Below are 15,759 nucleotides of genomic sequence, written 5' to 3' on the forward strand. Positions count from 1 at the left end.
CCACACTAATCAAGGCAATCAGGATAACTCTTCAGATGAGGCTCCTACTCAGGTGATTCTAATGTGTGTTGAGTTGACATTAAAACCAACCGTGATGCTTGCTGAGCCATGAAGACTGGACTCACAGCTAAGAGTTCTATAATTTGCTCATGAATGAAGTCATAAACACAGATATCTTTCCCCATAATGCATAGAACAGCTTCCTTACACGTGGGACTGCTTTGGCAGCATGTCTGGACTGCGTCTGGGTGCATTTCAAACATCAAAACCACCAACTAAAAGCACCAGATGTGAAAAGGGAGCGGGAGAAAATCACTGAATAGACCATAAAAAAAAAAAAGATTCTTATTTCAGTTTTTCAGTTTGAGAGCTACATTAAGAAAGCAGAGTGCTGCCTCGTGGTGTCTGACACAGAGCTTCCGTATTGTGGACACATTATGAACACATTTCTGTTCATAATACTGGGACCTATGGCATCATTAACTGATGAGGATAACTCACATTGCTTACACATGAGCCAAGCTCAACGAAGAGTCCTTAACAAATGCACAGTTCCCCAGAGATCTAGAATTCTCCGAGTGCCCAGGCTCGCTCTGCCCTTATTCATCTCTTGCCACCACGACACCCTCTTGCTGCTACCCTTTCCTCGAGCATGCTCACCCTTTGATTTTTATGTTTACCAACTCTTTTTTCTTCCTCCCCCTTTAAGATTTCTTCTTCCCCTCTCATGGTCCCTTTTCTAGTTTCATGACCTGCACACCACACACACACACACACACACACACACACACACAAGATACAAACTTTAGGTTCTCTCTCTCTCTCTCTCTCTGTCTCTCTCTCTCTGTCTCTGTCTGTCTCTGTCTCTGTCTGAGAGAAAGCATGTAGTATTAAGTATTTCTCTTTTCCAGTCTGGCTTATTTCACTTAGTACAATGATTGTGCCAACAACATAAGTTAGTGGTTAATATTTAGAATATAGTTTTTAAAAACTGCAAACCTCACACACTGAAAAAAACTCTTCCGATCAAAGAATGGGCTAATAAACTAGAGAACCTCAAAAGAAGCAATGCAAATGCCTGATAAATGATTGGGAAAAAAGTTTTGGACATCTTTTGCCATCAGGAAATGTAAATGAAAAGTGACTTAAGAGTCTGTCTCATACCTGTAAGAATGGTAATTATCCAGTAAACAACAGCAAATTCTGGTAATGATGTGGGGATCAGGTGCTATGCTGTAGCGTTCCTGGTGTACACTGGAATATATATATATATATATATATATATATATATATATATATATGTGTGTGTGTGTGTGTGTGCTGTAGTGTTCTTGGAGTTAATACTGAATATATATTATATATAATATATGCTGTAATGTTCCTAGTGTATACTGGAATAGGAATATATATATATGTGTGTGTGTATGTGTGTATGTATATATGTATATAAATGTATATATATATATATGCTGTAGCATTCCTGTAGTATACTGGAATATATATATGTGTATATGTGTATGTATATAAATATATATATATATATATATATATATATATATATATATATATACTGTAGCATTCCTGTATCATACTGGAATATATATATGTGTATATGTATATGTATATGTATATGTATATGTATATGTATATGTATATGTATATGTATATGTATATGTATATGCTGCAGTATTCCTGAAGTATAATGGGAGGACTCTAAGCAACACATTGCAGGGATACTTCATGATTCATGATTGTAGATGCACTATTCATGCAGCTAAAACATGGAACCAGACTAGATGTCCATAAACAGATGAACAAATTTAAACACTGTGGTTTGTGTGCACAGGGGAATTTATTCAGACACAAAGAAAAATGAGACCACCATGCTTTCTTCTTTAGTGTTAAACCAGTTCTGCATTCCTTAGCTATATGTGTTTAATTTGCAGGATTCAACTTCTAAGTATTTTGCATGAAGATTTCCATGTAGGTCTTTATAAGTGCAGGAATTAGTTTTCTTATGGTGTCATTTGGCTCGCTTGCTTGAACCATGGGATGAACTGGGCAGTTTACCTTCAGTTTTGTTTTTTTGTTGTTTTTTTTCCCAATAATATGGTACCAGATGTGGATATATTATAAAGAAAAGAGGTTTATTTAGGCTCATAGTTTTAATCCAAGGTCAGTGGCCTTTTGGCTGGCATTCCTGAATTGGCACAGGACATTAAACGGCAAGCAACCTAACCAAACTGGCTTTTTATAGTGGGTTCGCTCTTAGATAAACTACTGATTCACTAATCTAATTGCAAGAATGTATTAGTCCATTCATAAGTCAGACCCTTAGTCATCTCTTAAAGGTTCCAACCCTTAATACTGCATGTGGGAGTGAAGTTAGACCACAGTGTTGGAGAAGACAACAATCTGCAGCCTGTACCATTCCCTCCCTCCCTCCCTCCCTCCCTCCCTCCCTCTTTCCTTCCCTCCCTTCTTCCCTTCTTTATTTTTCTGAGATAGGATCTCACACAGCTCAGGCTGACCTTAAACTCACTATGAAGCTGAGGATGGAATTGAACCCTGGAGCCTCTCGCCCTCACCTCCAGAGCACAAGGATCACAGGTGTACACTGCTGCGTCTGGGTTTATGTGGTATTTGGATTGTGTCCAGGGTTTTGTGTCCACTAAGCAAGCACTGCACCACCAACTACATTCTCCCCTCCTTTAACCAGGTCGTTTGCTGTTGTTGTGGGTTTCAAGTAGCCTCTGCGTCCTCTGAATAGCAATCTCTGAGTGGATGTGAGCTTTGGATGTTTTCCCCATTACATAGGTTGGCTTCTTACTCTGTTGGTCTTCACAAAGCACTTCCATTTTCATGAAGTTACCTGTTCTTTGGGGCTCATACCCAAAAGACCCAACCTCCCCATCCGACGGCACCAATGTTTTGTCCTATGCTTTCTTCTAAGACTTTGCAGCTTCAGGTGTCAAATTTAAATCTTTGATTCATTTTGAATAAGATTTTTTATTTCTTTTGCAGTTAGGTTGGGAGTTAACTTAGAACCTCGAGTGTGCTAGGCTGGTGTTTTACCTTTGAGCTACATCCCAGCAGCATTTAAAGAAAAATGCTCGTGCATAGGGTTAGTTAAGGATGTGGTTTTGCTCTTCTCATGTTTATTTCCTGTTTTCCCAGTACTATTTGCTGAAAAGATAGTTATTTCCCTCACTAAGTGGCCTTGAACAGTTGGTCAAAAAGACTTTGACCAAATATGCAAGGGTTGTTAGGCTCTCCGCTCTACACCGTGGCTTGTATGGCTTTGTGCAAACATCATATATTTTGATTGCTGTAGCACTGTGATAAATTTCAAAATCTGTAAGTTTGAATCCTTTAGATTTGTTCTTATATCTCTATCTGTAGGTATGGGGATCCCTTGGTATCTCATATAAACACTGGGAAGAGTTTTTCTACAGATGAAACATGTTGTTGGTGCTTTGCTAAGAACTGCACTGAATGTGTGGACCATTTGGAGTAGTGCAGACATCAGGATGACGGTAAGATTCAGTCCACACACACAGCCTTGTTGCTACAGCTTGAATTCCCTTCCACTGTGTTTTGTAGTTTTTGTTTGTTTGGTTTTTCGAGACAAGGTTTCTCTGTGTAGCCCTGGCTGTCCTGGAACTCACTCTGTAGACCAGGCTGGCCTTGAACTCAGAAATCCGCTGTCTCTGCCTTCCAATGGCTGGGATTAAAGGCGTGCGCCACCACTGCCCAGCTTATAGTTTTCTTTAAGTATGTCTTTTATTTCCTTAAACCAGTCCCTAAGTGCTTTCTGTGTTAACGATATCGTCAACGGCACTTTTCCCAAAATTTCCTTTCCAGATTATTCCTCATCAGTATATTGGGGTAAAATACTTGATCTTTCTAGTTGTGAAATTCCTGTAATCTAGTAAAGCATGTGTGTGTGTATGTATGTTTTCATGTGTGTGTGTGTGTGTGTTTGTATGTTTATGTGTGTATGTATGGTCGCTGGAGTTTCCATATATTTGAGATCTTATCATTCCCAAAGATAATATTACATTTTCCTTTTCAATTTAAATCTGGCTATTTCCTTTTCTTGTCTACTTTGGCAAAGATTCTAGTACTTTGTTGAGTAGGAGTGGGCATCCAGAACATGGCAGCCTGTTCCTGACCTTAGAGGAAAAGCTTTCAGTTTCTTGGAGCTTTGTTTCAGTAGGAGGTTTCTTCCCTAGACTTCCAGTGACAGTCTTACTGCTTCTTCACACGGACACCTGTCTATGCTCACACTCCTTCTGTCTCTTCTTCTGGGGACGCCAGTCACCTTGGATTAGAGCCTATTCTAAGGGACTCATTAAACTGTAATCATTTCTTTAAGAGAATTGTTTCTAACTACAGTCACTCAGGTATATTGGGGTTATGACCTCAGCACATGGGTTTGGGGAAACAGATCATAATCATTATTACGTGTGTGTGTGTGTGTGTGTGAAAGGGATGACAGGAAAGTGGGCCCACCCCGGGCACTAGCAGGAAGCATGGAGGCACCAACTAGACTTTCATCTGGGCACAAATTAAGCAATCACGGTTAGATTCCTCTTCTCCCATCACTCCCCAGCTTGGCCCTGCCCCAGAGATGGCTATGACCATCAGGTTAATGTAAGGCCATCAATCCCTTATCTCCTAGTTCAGAGAATTACTCCAATTACAATTTACAAAGCAAAGTCCTTAGTAAAACTGACATATCATAAAGCTCTGGGGAGACACGCATTGGCAATTATGCATTTACGTGCATGTCTGTGTCTGCATCACACAAACTGAAGCAAGCCATTCAGATTGTTCTCAGACTCTTTGCTCCACACAGTTACATGTCTTAGTATTCAGTGTGTCAAGGGACATGCCTATTTGCTATTGGTTTAGACTTTCTTTCAATGGTCATTTAATTATTACTTTTTTCACTGTTTAAAAAATGTGCTATAACAAATCCCTTTCTAGGTATGTGCCTCCAGGGTAGATACAAAAAATTAAAATTCCTGAATAGTTTATTTAAAATATGGAGGGTGTTGAACGTGCCTCCCAGGGACCTCCCGGACGGCTTCTAGATGATAAAAGTGCTCAGCACACAAGTCTGAGAGCCTAAGTTCGATCCCTGGGACCTACATAAAGGTAGCATCAGTACCGCAGAGTTGTCCTCTGACCTCCACAAGTGCATTAGGGCATGCTTGTGTGTGCACAGTAATTTTTAGTATTTAAAGGATTGGCGAGATGGCTCAGTGGTTAAGAACACTGGCTGCTCTTCTACAGGATCCAGGTTCAATTCTCAACACCCACATGGAGGCTCACAACCATCTGTAACTCCAGTTCCAGGGGATCTGACAGACTCTTCTGATCTCCATGGACTGCACACGCATGGTGCACAAGCATACATTCGGGCAAAACACCTATAAATAAAATAATGCAAAGGTGGTGTTTAAGTGCACCTCCAAAGTACACACACACAAAAACAGCCTGTTTTTCTATCCTTTTCCAACAGGTCATAAGTATTCTTAATTTTTCATACAATTATATTATATTAGTTTAACTTGCATTGTCTGTGTGTTGGGTTTTTAGTCTTTTAGGTGCATTATTAGTTGTGTTCTTTCTTATGAGGGTCATACATTTACAACCCATGCCTCTTTTTCACTGGTTTGTCTTTCCCCTCCAAGTGGTTCATCATATCTTAACACCAGGGTTTGTTTTATTTCTAAAGAAATTGTATTGCACTTTATCTTGTGTACATGTATGTGGTGGGTACAAGTGTGTGGAGGACAGACGACAACTTGTAGAAGTCAGTTCTACTCCACCGTGTGGGGTCTGGGGAGGCTCAAACTCAGCCCAGGCTAGCAGCAAAGGCCTTTACCCACAGACCACCACAGCAGCCGTATGGTAGAAAAGCTGTTCACGTGGGTGGAAAATGTTTGGTCTCCTCCACAGTGGGGCACACCTTCTCTATGTCCAGGTCACAGACGTGATCCTCTAACCTTTCCACTAAGACCACAATAAGCCTTTTATGTGAATTGCCAGTCTGACAGCCCGGGCTTAACCAGTCTGGTGAACAGTAGTTGTCTGGTCTGCTGACTACTTCCTGGGGCTGCCGTGCAGATGAGACGGTTGAGACAGGTAAGGTGGTCCGCACTATGCCTGATCAACAGGGAGCAGTTGGTCGACACCCATCATAAAGCAGTTGCTGCAGTTACCATAGTCTTCGTGCATGGATGCACACAGTCGTAACTATTCCCCAGGCCTCTGCTCGCCACTCCCATGTAAGGACGTGCACAGTCGTTACTGTCACTCAGGCATCTGCTCAGTGGACACACATGCTCATAATTATCGCTCAAGCTTCTGCTCACCACCATTCTACTCTCTCTACCTCTATGAGTTTGACTTTTTAACATTTTTTATTTTAATATATTTTTTTGAGACAGGGCTACTCATAGCCCAGGCTGGCCTTAAATTACTGATCCTCCTGCCTCCACCTCCTGAATTGCTGAGATTCTGGGTATGTGCCACTGTCCTCTCTCTCCTTCTCTCTCTCTCTCTCTCTCTCTCTCTCTCTCTCTTTCTCTCTCTCTCTCTTTGTGTGTGTGTGTGTGTATGTGTGGTGTGTGTGTGGTGTGTGTGTGGTGTGTGTGTGGGGTGTGTGTATGTGGGGTGTGTGTGTGTGTGTGTGTGTGTGTGTGATGGTTTCTCTTTCCCAAGGATAAAGACACAAAGAATTAAACCAGGATCTGGGGTGTGCAGACACCTTCAATCTGGTGAGCAGGTTCAGATTCGGGCCCTGAAGGATGAGCCACATTAGGCTGAGCCTCAAGCCCATGTCGTTTGCTCTAAGGGTTGTAAGGAAGTTCCGAGAACACATCCATGCCAGCCAGGTCCTCAGAGCCTGGCTCTGGATTGCAACCCTCTGTGCCAACATCTGCGAGCACCAAGCAACCTGTTGTGGAGTTAAGGATGTTCAGGCTGGGAAAAAGTGTGCCCTGACAGAGGCAGCAACCCCTCCAAGGCATTTGTCTCTCAGTGTCTTGCAGCTTCTTCTTCCAGACAGCAGATATCTAAGTATATCCTTACTCAGAAGAGAAATAACAATGAATTGCAGCAAGTTCCATCCGAGGAATACTCTGGGTTTTGTTTGGTTTATCAGTTTATAATTTTATTATGTATTTATTTATCTAAAGTATTGAGATTTTGATTTCATGCATGATAGGCTAGTACCCCACCACTGAGTTATATTTGCAGCCCATATGATGGGCTTCGAGTGTACCATGATTTATATGGCATTGTGTGAGCCACCATATGGGTGCTGGGAACTAAACCTGAGCCCTCTGCAAGAGCAAAAAGTGCTCTGAACTGCAGAGCCAGCTCTCTAACCTCATCGCCTATCACTTCTTAAAAATGACCCTCCCTCTGCCAGGCCAGGTGTGGTGGGCACGCAGGAGGCAGAGGTAGGCAGACCTCTGTGAGTTCAAGGGCAGTCTCATCTACAGAAGTAGTTCCAGGACAGTCATGGCTACAAAAACTTAAAATAACAAAACCCCTGTGGCTTATACACTGAGGGATCTTGAAACTGGATCTCAGCCCCCTAGCTCTGCCCAATTCAAGTGCCCAGATACCCTACAATCCTAGGCTTCAAATATATGAAAATAGAGATGATGCCCACAATGAAAGCATTGCTGAAGACAGAGCAGCATGTAGATTGATTGCCTCTATCACCGGTCTCTAGAAGCGTGCCTCTTACCAGTATCTGTCATGGATGCTGTCCTCCAAGGAACCAGGTGCTCCATGGGTCCACTGCTGGAAATGGCCAACATGTTATCATTCTCAGAAGGGAAGTCCAAGCAGGGCAGGTAGCTGCGGTCTCAAATCTTGCCTGCTACCTTGGCAGTGCCAACGCCAGTGGCAAGGGTGATGGCAGTGGTGGATGGCAACAGTAGGGATGGTAGGAATGGCAGGGGTGTGAGCCCATCCTGTCAGGGGGTGCTAAGGTCTAGCAATGAATGATTTTTTGGTGAAATAATTTGTGGACTTTATTCCATGTGGATAGAGACTTTATAAACTTTGAGGAGTAGAGAAGTGGAAACTTAAGGGTTCTTTGGAAATTCAGTTGTGTTAAATGGTACGGGAGTGGTTCTGATGCTTTGATTGGGAATCTGTGCGTCCACATGCTAAGGTCCTTGTCCCCAGTTGGTTCTTAATTAATCATTAAAGATGCCAGTGGCCAATGGCTGGGTAGAAAAAAAAGAGGAGGGACTTCCAGGTTCCTGAAGGCTAGGAGAGAGGAGAGGGCAGGAAGAGGAAAATCGAGATACTTGGGGAAGAGAGACAGAACAGTCTCAGAGCTGCAGGGGAGATCTTCCAAAATGTAAGTGGAAAGGGAAAGCGGCCCATGGAAGGGCATCCTGAAAACATCTTGGGCAGCAAGACCAATGGGCTTCACAGAAGGTGACTGGGCAACTAAGCTGAGGGAAGATTTAGAGGTGTTGAGCTAGGAGTAAAGGGAAGGGCATGCTGGCGCAGGAGGCTTTGAAGAGCCTTAGCATAGGGATGGACTTCAGGTGTTTTCTCTACATGGCTGATTGCCATGGTCTTCTCAGTGGGGTGTCATGGTTTCCTGTTCCAGAGCAGGTAGAGTTTGGCAGGGAAGCTGGTCTCACATCTGCTGTACTCAATTCTGAGTTCACAGGGTTTGGGCTCACTCAACCTTAACAGTTCTTCTGTCTGGTGGCACAGTCCACTTGCCCCACACCAGTAGAGGGCCAACTGTTTTACCAAACAATAAAATTATAGGGGGAGTGGCCTAAGCTGCCTTCAAACTTACTGTGTTGACACGGATGACCTTGAACCTCTGAGCCTTCTGCCTTTACTTCCCTAGTACTGGGATTATAGACATTCATCACTGTGATGGCTAGTCCTGGTTGTCAACTTGACTACATCTGGAATGAACTACAGTCAAGAAATGGAAGGCACATCTGTGATCCAGATCTTGAGGCTGGAAGACACAGGCTTTTGATCTGGATCCTGACATGGGATGACACAGGCTTTTGGTGTGGATATTGAGGCATAGTGGCCATGAAAACCTTAGGCCCTAGCCAGGCAGTGGTGGCACACACCTTTGATCCCAGCACTTGGGAGGCAGAGGCAGGCAGATTTCTAAGTTCGAGGCCAGCCTGATCTACAGAGTGAGTTCCAGGACAGCCCAGGCTATAAGAGAAACCCTGTCTCGAAAAACCAAAAAAAAAAAAGAAAGAAAGAAAGAAAGAAAGAAAGAAAGAAAGAAAGAAAGAAAGAGAAAGAAAAGCTTAGGCCCAGCCAAGGTGATACATATCTTTAATCCCAGGAGTCAGAGGCAAGCAGATCTCTTGAATTCAAGGCCAGCCTGGGACAAAGCAATCGACAAGTAAAGAACAGCTCAGGTTCAGGTGTGGTGGTACACACCTTTAATCTGGGCCACACCTTCTGCTGGAGGCCTACATAAGGGCAATTGAAAAAGGAACAGTTCTTTCTTTACCTGCTTGCACTTACCTCCTAGCACGTCTGCTGGAACCTACTTCTTCAGGATTTCAGCTTATACAGAAGGCCAGCTGAGACATCTAGCATCATGGGACTGAGCAACTACAAGATTCTTAAACTTCCCACTCACCGCTGCCCATTGTTGGGTTAGTTGGACTGCAGACTATAAGTCATTCTAATAAGTAACCTTAATATATAGGGGCATTCCAAGGTTCTGTGACTCTAGACTAAACAACCACCATGCCTAGTTTTAAATAGTGCTAAAGACTGAACCCAGACTTTCATGCTTGCTAGGAAAGTACTCAACTGACTGAGCTACAACACCAGCCATGTTTTACAGATATTTTACAGGTTATTCACATGTGGACAGGCTGGCAATTCTTGGATAAGAGCCTTTCTGGAGCAGCAGTGGCTAGTGGCTAGTGGCCTGACCACTGGGCAGGCTATCACCCCATTCCTCCCACCCCACTTTGGTGACCAGCTGTCTTGGGTGCTCTCCAGAGCTTGTGTCATCTCGTCATCACAGTGGAGAGGACAGAGTGAGCCTTTGGACCACAGAACACCCTCACACATGCAAAACACCAAGGCACATGAAAACTTTTAAAATATTAAAGTATTTCTCCAAAAAAATAGACCTTGAGAAAACACTGGACCTGGGGTGCTATTGGGGTAAGAGACTGCTCCTGAGCTATCTAGAACCCCATCTTCTCAAATCATTTTTTCTAAACCCACTCTCCTCAGCTGAGAAGTTCTACTTGGTCCCAAGTAAATGTGGTCATTAAGAAAAAAAATGCTACCTTCTCAAAAACACTTCAGAGGCCCATTTTTCCTGTCCTCTGAGAACCAACAGAATGCTCTGAACTTGTTTGCATTCTCTGAAGACCTACTGTTCTCTGAAGTTTTACGTGTTAGTGAGAACAAGCAATTCCTCCATGTTCTTTCTCTTCAACCGGAGGAAGGGAGGGACCCGGTGGAACCTGTCAGGTCCAAAGGAAACTCCATTTCCCCAAGTTCTGATGGTTAAACAAAAGCCAGAATTCCTCAGAAACTTGTGAGGCTGGCTCCTCTCTACCAAAAGCAGCCGTTTCCCTTATCACTGGCAGAGGGACAAATGGATACCTGTGGTACCTTTTAGTATAACAACACACACGTTGGCCTCCAGGTTCCCTCAATATCACAAGTACCGTTATACACTTCAGAATCTGTGCTGGCATCCTGGCTCTTCTTACAAGTCAGAGGGGAAGACTTGATCTCCAGGGATTCAGGTTGGGGTTAGGGCAGTACCTTGGAACTCCTGTTGGGTCTGAACAGCATTTGGGAGAAGACTGAAACTGGAAGACAAAAACCTTATCCAAACTTTTCTATTGTATCTGTACTATTCTTCTTTAAGATGATGATGGTGGTGGTGGTGGTGATTTTAGTTTTTGAGACAGGGTTTCTCTTTGTAACCCTGGCTATCCTGGACTTGATTTATAGATTAAGCTGGCCTCAAACTCACAGAGATGCACCTGCCTCTGCCTCTCAGAGTGCTGGGTGGTGTGCACCACCACGCCCAGCTTCAATATCATTTTGGTTATTTTTATAGTGTGTGTGTGTGTGTGTGTGTGTGTGTGTGTGTGTATGTGTGGTAAGTGCAGGTACTCTTGGAAGCCAGAGGTTACAGATCCTCCCGCAAGCTGGAGTTAAGTTGTGAGCCATCCAATCTGGATGTTGGGAACCCAACTGGGGTCCTCTGGAAGAGCAGTCTGTGTTTTTAACTACTAGCCATCTTTCTAGCCAACCCATGCACTATTGCTAACTGGAGAACCTTCTAGTTACTTACTAGGTGCCGTGGGAATAAGATAAAAAATCATGCAGCCCTGGTGTGTGGACACTGATGGGCGACCCCCAACAAGGGATAGCTTACTTTCTAGGAATCCCCATGGTTGAAGATTACCTTCAGCTAAGAGCTTCCTTTGCTGAGGCCCATCCCTCCCCCAGGCCTGTGCAGAGTCAGTCTCCCCTCTCCCCAGGTAGAATGCTGTAACCCTGACAGCATGCTCTTAGTCTGTCAATCACTCCCTCTCTTAGCTTTCTATATAAGTAAACTGAGGCAGCGAGCAAGAGCAGCCTGGCTACATGTTCCTTTTTTATTTTTCATTCACTGACTCATGTGGGCAGAATTTTGACTCCTCCTCATGGGAAAGAGGTGTATTTTCTTTCAGTCCTTCAATCAATCGCAAGTCTCTGTGCTTAAAAACTTCCCAGAGCTTTGATGTCATCCAACTCTGTTGTCCACTTTGTATCTGGACATGAATGTGAAGTTTATGGGTTTACTGCTTCCAATTGTGTTTGAAAATCAATCACCACAGAGTTCTGGCCTTGGCCGCCCACGACGTGTTTGGTTATCCAGGAACAGTTCCCTCCCCATCCTCTGCAGACATCAGGTCGCCAGGTCTCAGGGTGCCTGGTGCCTGGCGCCTCGCGGTGGTACATAGCCAGCGACTTGTTTGCTAGGTGGCACTTTCCGCTCGGGCCTGAGGACTTTAGGTCCCGCACAGAGCACCCACCCCTCCTGCTGCCCCAGCTCAGTGCTCGCCACACAGCTGCAGCTCCTCATGGCTCACACGGCTGGCCTCTCTGCTCCTCAAGGCCAGTATGGGAGAAGTCCTTTGGGGCAGATCCTGCGGGGAGGAGAAGCCCTTCTCTGGACAGCAATGCTGCAGCATCCCCCAGATGAATCCGGCCATTAGCAGCCCAAATTGGAGCGCATCTGCCGGAGATGCAGAGATGCCCCTCAGAGATGTCCCTGCTGGGTGCCACCTTCCAGCAATGATCCAGGGTCTGTGATGGGCCGCGATTGATTGGGCGAGGGTTGTGGGAAGTGGCTAGAGGCTGGCTATCCCCGCTTGGCTTTGCTGTTTCGAGCATCCCCCTAGCTGCGTTCTTCACTCACACGGGGGGTGGGGGGGCGCATAGTGTGACCATAGACACACACATGCAGCCCCATCTGCCCTCAAGACCCTAAGAAAATAACCATTCCTTCCTCCCAACTTCCCAACTCTCCTACCTTCCTTTCCCTAGAAACCCAGTAAGCCTCTCCTGTCTTCTAGGCACCTCTCTACCCCACCTCCCATAGAAAAACAAAACTAAACCTTGGATAAAGGAACTCACCTTGCCTTCTTGGCACATGGGCCTCAGGAGCTGGCTCGGGAGGCTAGCTGCTCTGGCAACCACTAACCAGCTGTTAACTTAAGCAAATTCATATAATCTAGAAATCTCAGTACTCAAGGGCTTTTAGTTTACAAGTGGACTGAAACACCGTCTATCCATGTTAAATGCTCAATAAATGCCAATCTTTCTGTATCCATCGTAAAAGCATTGTGACACCCCCTCCCCTAATAGTATTTTTGGTTCAAAGAAGGGTCCTACACAGCATCAGAGTAACAGCCAATCTCTGAAGGGCAGGGATCGGATTTCATGCTAAGCGCTGAGAGCCTCAGCTTGCAGCTCCTGTACAGCAGGGACACAGCTAGCTGCCTGACACCCAGCTGCTCCCCAGTAATCCCAGACTGAGATGCCTCTTGCCTCTGCCAGGCTCTCTCTCTGTTCTCACTCCAATTACTTCTGGAATTTTCCTGAAACAATGGCCTGCTGTTAAGATGTTGGTGCCTCACAAGCCAGAGCCACAAGGAGTCCCAACTCCTTGATCTGTCATTGCTGTGCTCGGCTCACATGTAGCTGTCACCTGTGCTGTCCTGGCAGGAAGCCTGGGCTTTGTGTATCCCGATCTCCTCACTATTCACCCTTAGAAATCGAAACTGGGTCTAGGGGTAGAGAGAAACTCAACAACTTGACTAAGGTCACATCTGCAGGACAATGACTTTGGAGTTGTTCCACAACCCTGACTTCAGGTTGGGCCTGCCTGTAATAAACTTAGTTGAGGCCCAACTTGGGGACACAGTTTTAATCCCAGCACTCAGGAGATAGGCAGGAAAGGATCACTCACTCTGAGTTTTAGGTCAGCCTCATCCACATAGCAAATCCCAGGCCAGACAAGGTTGCATAGTGAGACTCTGTCTCAAATAAATAATAAAATTAAAGAAACCTTTCTGAACCTGGTAATCTGTGGCTTGGCAGATGCCAGGAACACACCCACACCTCATGAAGAAAGCATGTGTGTCTTCCACGACAGCATTTGCTAGGCAAAATGGATGTTTAAATGGAATTGGTATCCTGTATTTTAAAGAACCACCCCCTTTCTAGTAGATGGGCACTTCAAACTGCACATCTCAGTGACAAGACAGCCAGATTTCTGTCTACATGGTATCAGTCCAAAAGGGAATAGAACTATTTGAGGAACTCAGCCCTCTAGTGGTTGCAACCTCAAAAAAACCCAAGTGAAATGTAAAAGAGTGAGGAGTCCAACCTCCCCCCACAGCTATTCTAGCTGGTTAGAGCATCAGAAGGCCCCCAACATCTGTCTGAGCTCCACAACAGCACAGGCGCCGACACCTGGGTGCTAAGGCAATCAATCAGACCTCCATAGCAACTGCAAACCCCAGTTCCCAGAGCTGCCTTTGACAGATTGCAGCCATAATGGATTGGACCCGTCCCACCCAAGATAGAAACTGCCCCCTTAAACAACCAGGTTGTCTACTCCTAGTGAATGGAACTTTTTTTGTTTTTGTTTTTTGTTTTTCGAGACAGGGTTTCTCTGTATAGCCCAGGCTGTCCTGGAACTTACTCTGTAGTCCAGGCTAGCCTTGAACTCAGAAATCTGCCTGCCTCTGCCTCCCAAGTGCTGGGATTAAAGGCGAGCGCCACCACCGCCCGGCCCGGCCTGTGAATGGAACTTTAAAAACACAGATGGCACAAGACCCAGAGGGGTGAGGGCCACCATTCTCATTGAGAATCCAAACAGGTTTGCCTGGCCTTTTCTTTTCCCTCTTGGGTTTGATAGATCTTTCCCAATTTACATTTTAATTTCTCTTGCACATGGTGTCCCACCAGGCACTATGTAATGGCAGACACCAAATCTCTGCTGAGTCCCAGCTGGGGTGGGGGAAAGTTCCCAGACTTACCTGTTCCCTTCAAAGGAAACCTAAAGTTTTCAGAGTCTGGCTCCCAGGGAAGGAAGATGCTCCTGGGACACCCACCCCCTAGTCGGACCTGTAGACTTGCTGCATGCAGGAGGAACTGGCACCCACTCCTGCTAGACACAGCAAATGCTCTGCATGCAGGGCAGCAGATCCTGCATTGAGAAGCCATTGTTTGCCACTTCACCTGCAAGGAGGAGGCAGGGCCCCAGGCTTCTGTATTTCCCAGGGACCTGCACTCTGCATGGTCACCCCGAATGCAGAGACCCACCCTGAGAGCTTAGAACCCTAACATTTATTGACAGTCTCTCCCTGACACCCAGAAGCTACCTGAGAATAGAGCTGTCACACTGGAACCCCCCAGCTGGCATCCAGTAGCCCTGGAGGAGCTCAGAATATCGACCTTTGCACTTACATGCCATACCACCATGACATCGACCATCTCAAAAGCCACCTCGAGCCCTCAGTAACACCTTCGTCCACCCCTACACAACTATTTCTACTGCTATAGTTTGTTCTGGAAACTTTCACATCTCGTTTTAAGGAAACCTGACTTCTTTCACTCAGTACAATTATTCTGCTAAGTATCACTCTCGAGTTCCTTTCCTTGCTAAGCAATGGATGGTAGGGACACATCAATGCCTCCTGAGGCCAGGGCATCCATGGGTCACCTGGCATATCTCTACACTTCGCTTACACGTATCACTGCCAGGTGCGTTTCTCTGCGTGTCTCAGCAAGGCAGAGAGGGCTGCTAGAGGCCGTGTTGGATAAGGCAGGCTGCGAAGTCACAGGGCCTCCACACTTGAGTTCTGCCTCCAGCTCAACAGGTTCCCCATGCTTCTGGGGGAGAAGCAAAACGCATCCTTTGAAACACAGCATTCTTAGTGACGAGGCCTCACTCCCAAGACAAACTTCTACTTCACTTTTCATTTTATTGCCAAGTTATTGGGGAGAATCAGATGTCAAACATTTTTTACTCTGAAATAGTTTTCTTCCCAATGACAATGTAGTTGTCAGTAGTTTGGGAAAATGACATTTAAAAAAGATAAGAGCATGGTGGGCTAGTCACTGTTCTATTGCTGTGAAGAGACACCATGATCAAGGCAACTCTGATAAAAGAAATCATTTAATTGAGGC

Source organism: Grammomys surdaster, unplaced genomic scaffold, assembly GCF_004785775.1.
Source record: "Grammomys surdaster isolate TR1022 unplaced genomic scaffold, NIH_TR_1.0 129, whole genome shotgun sequence".
Classification (NCBI taxonomy): Eukaryota; Metazoa; Chordata; class Mammalia; order Rodentia; family Muridae; genus Grammomys; species Grammomys surdaster.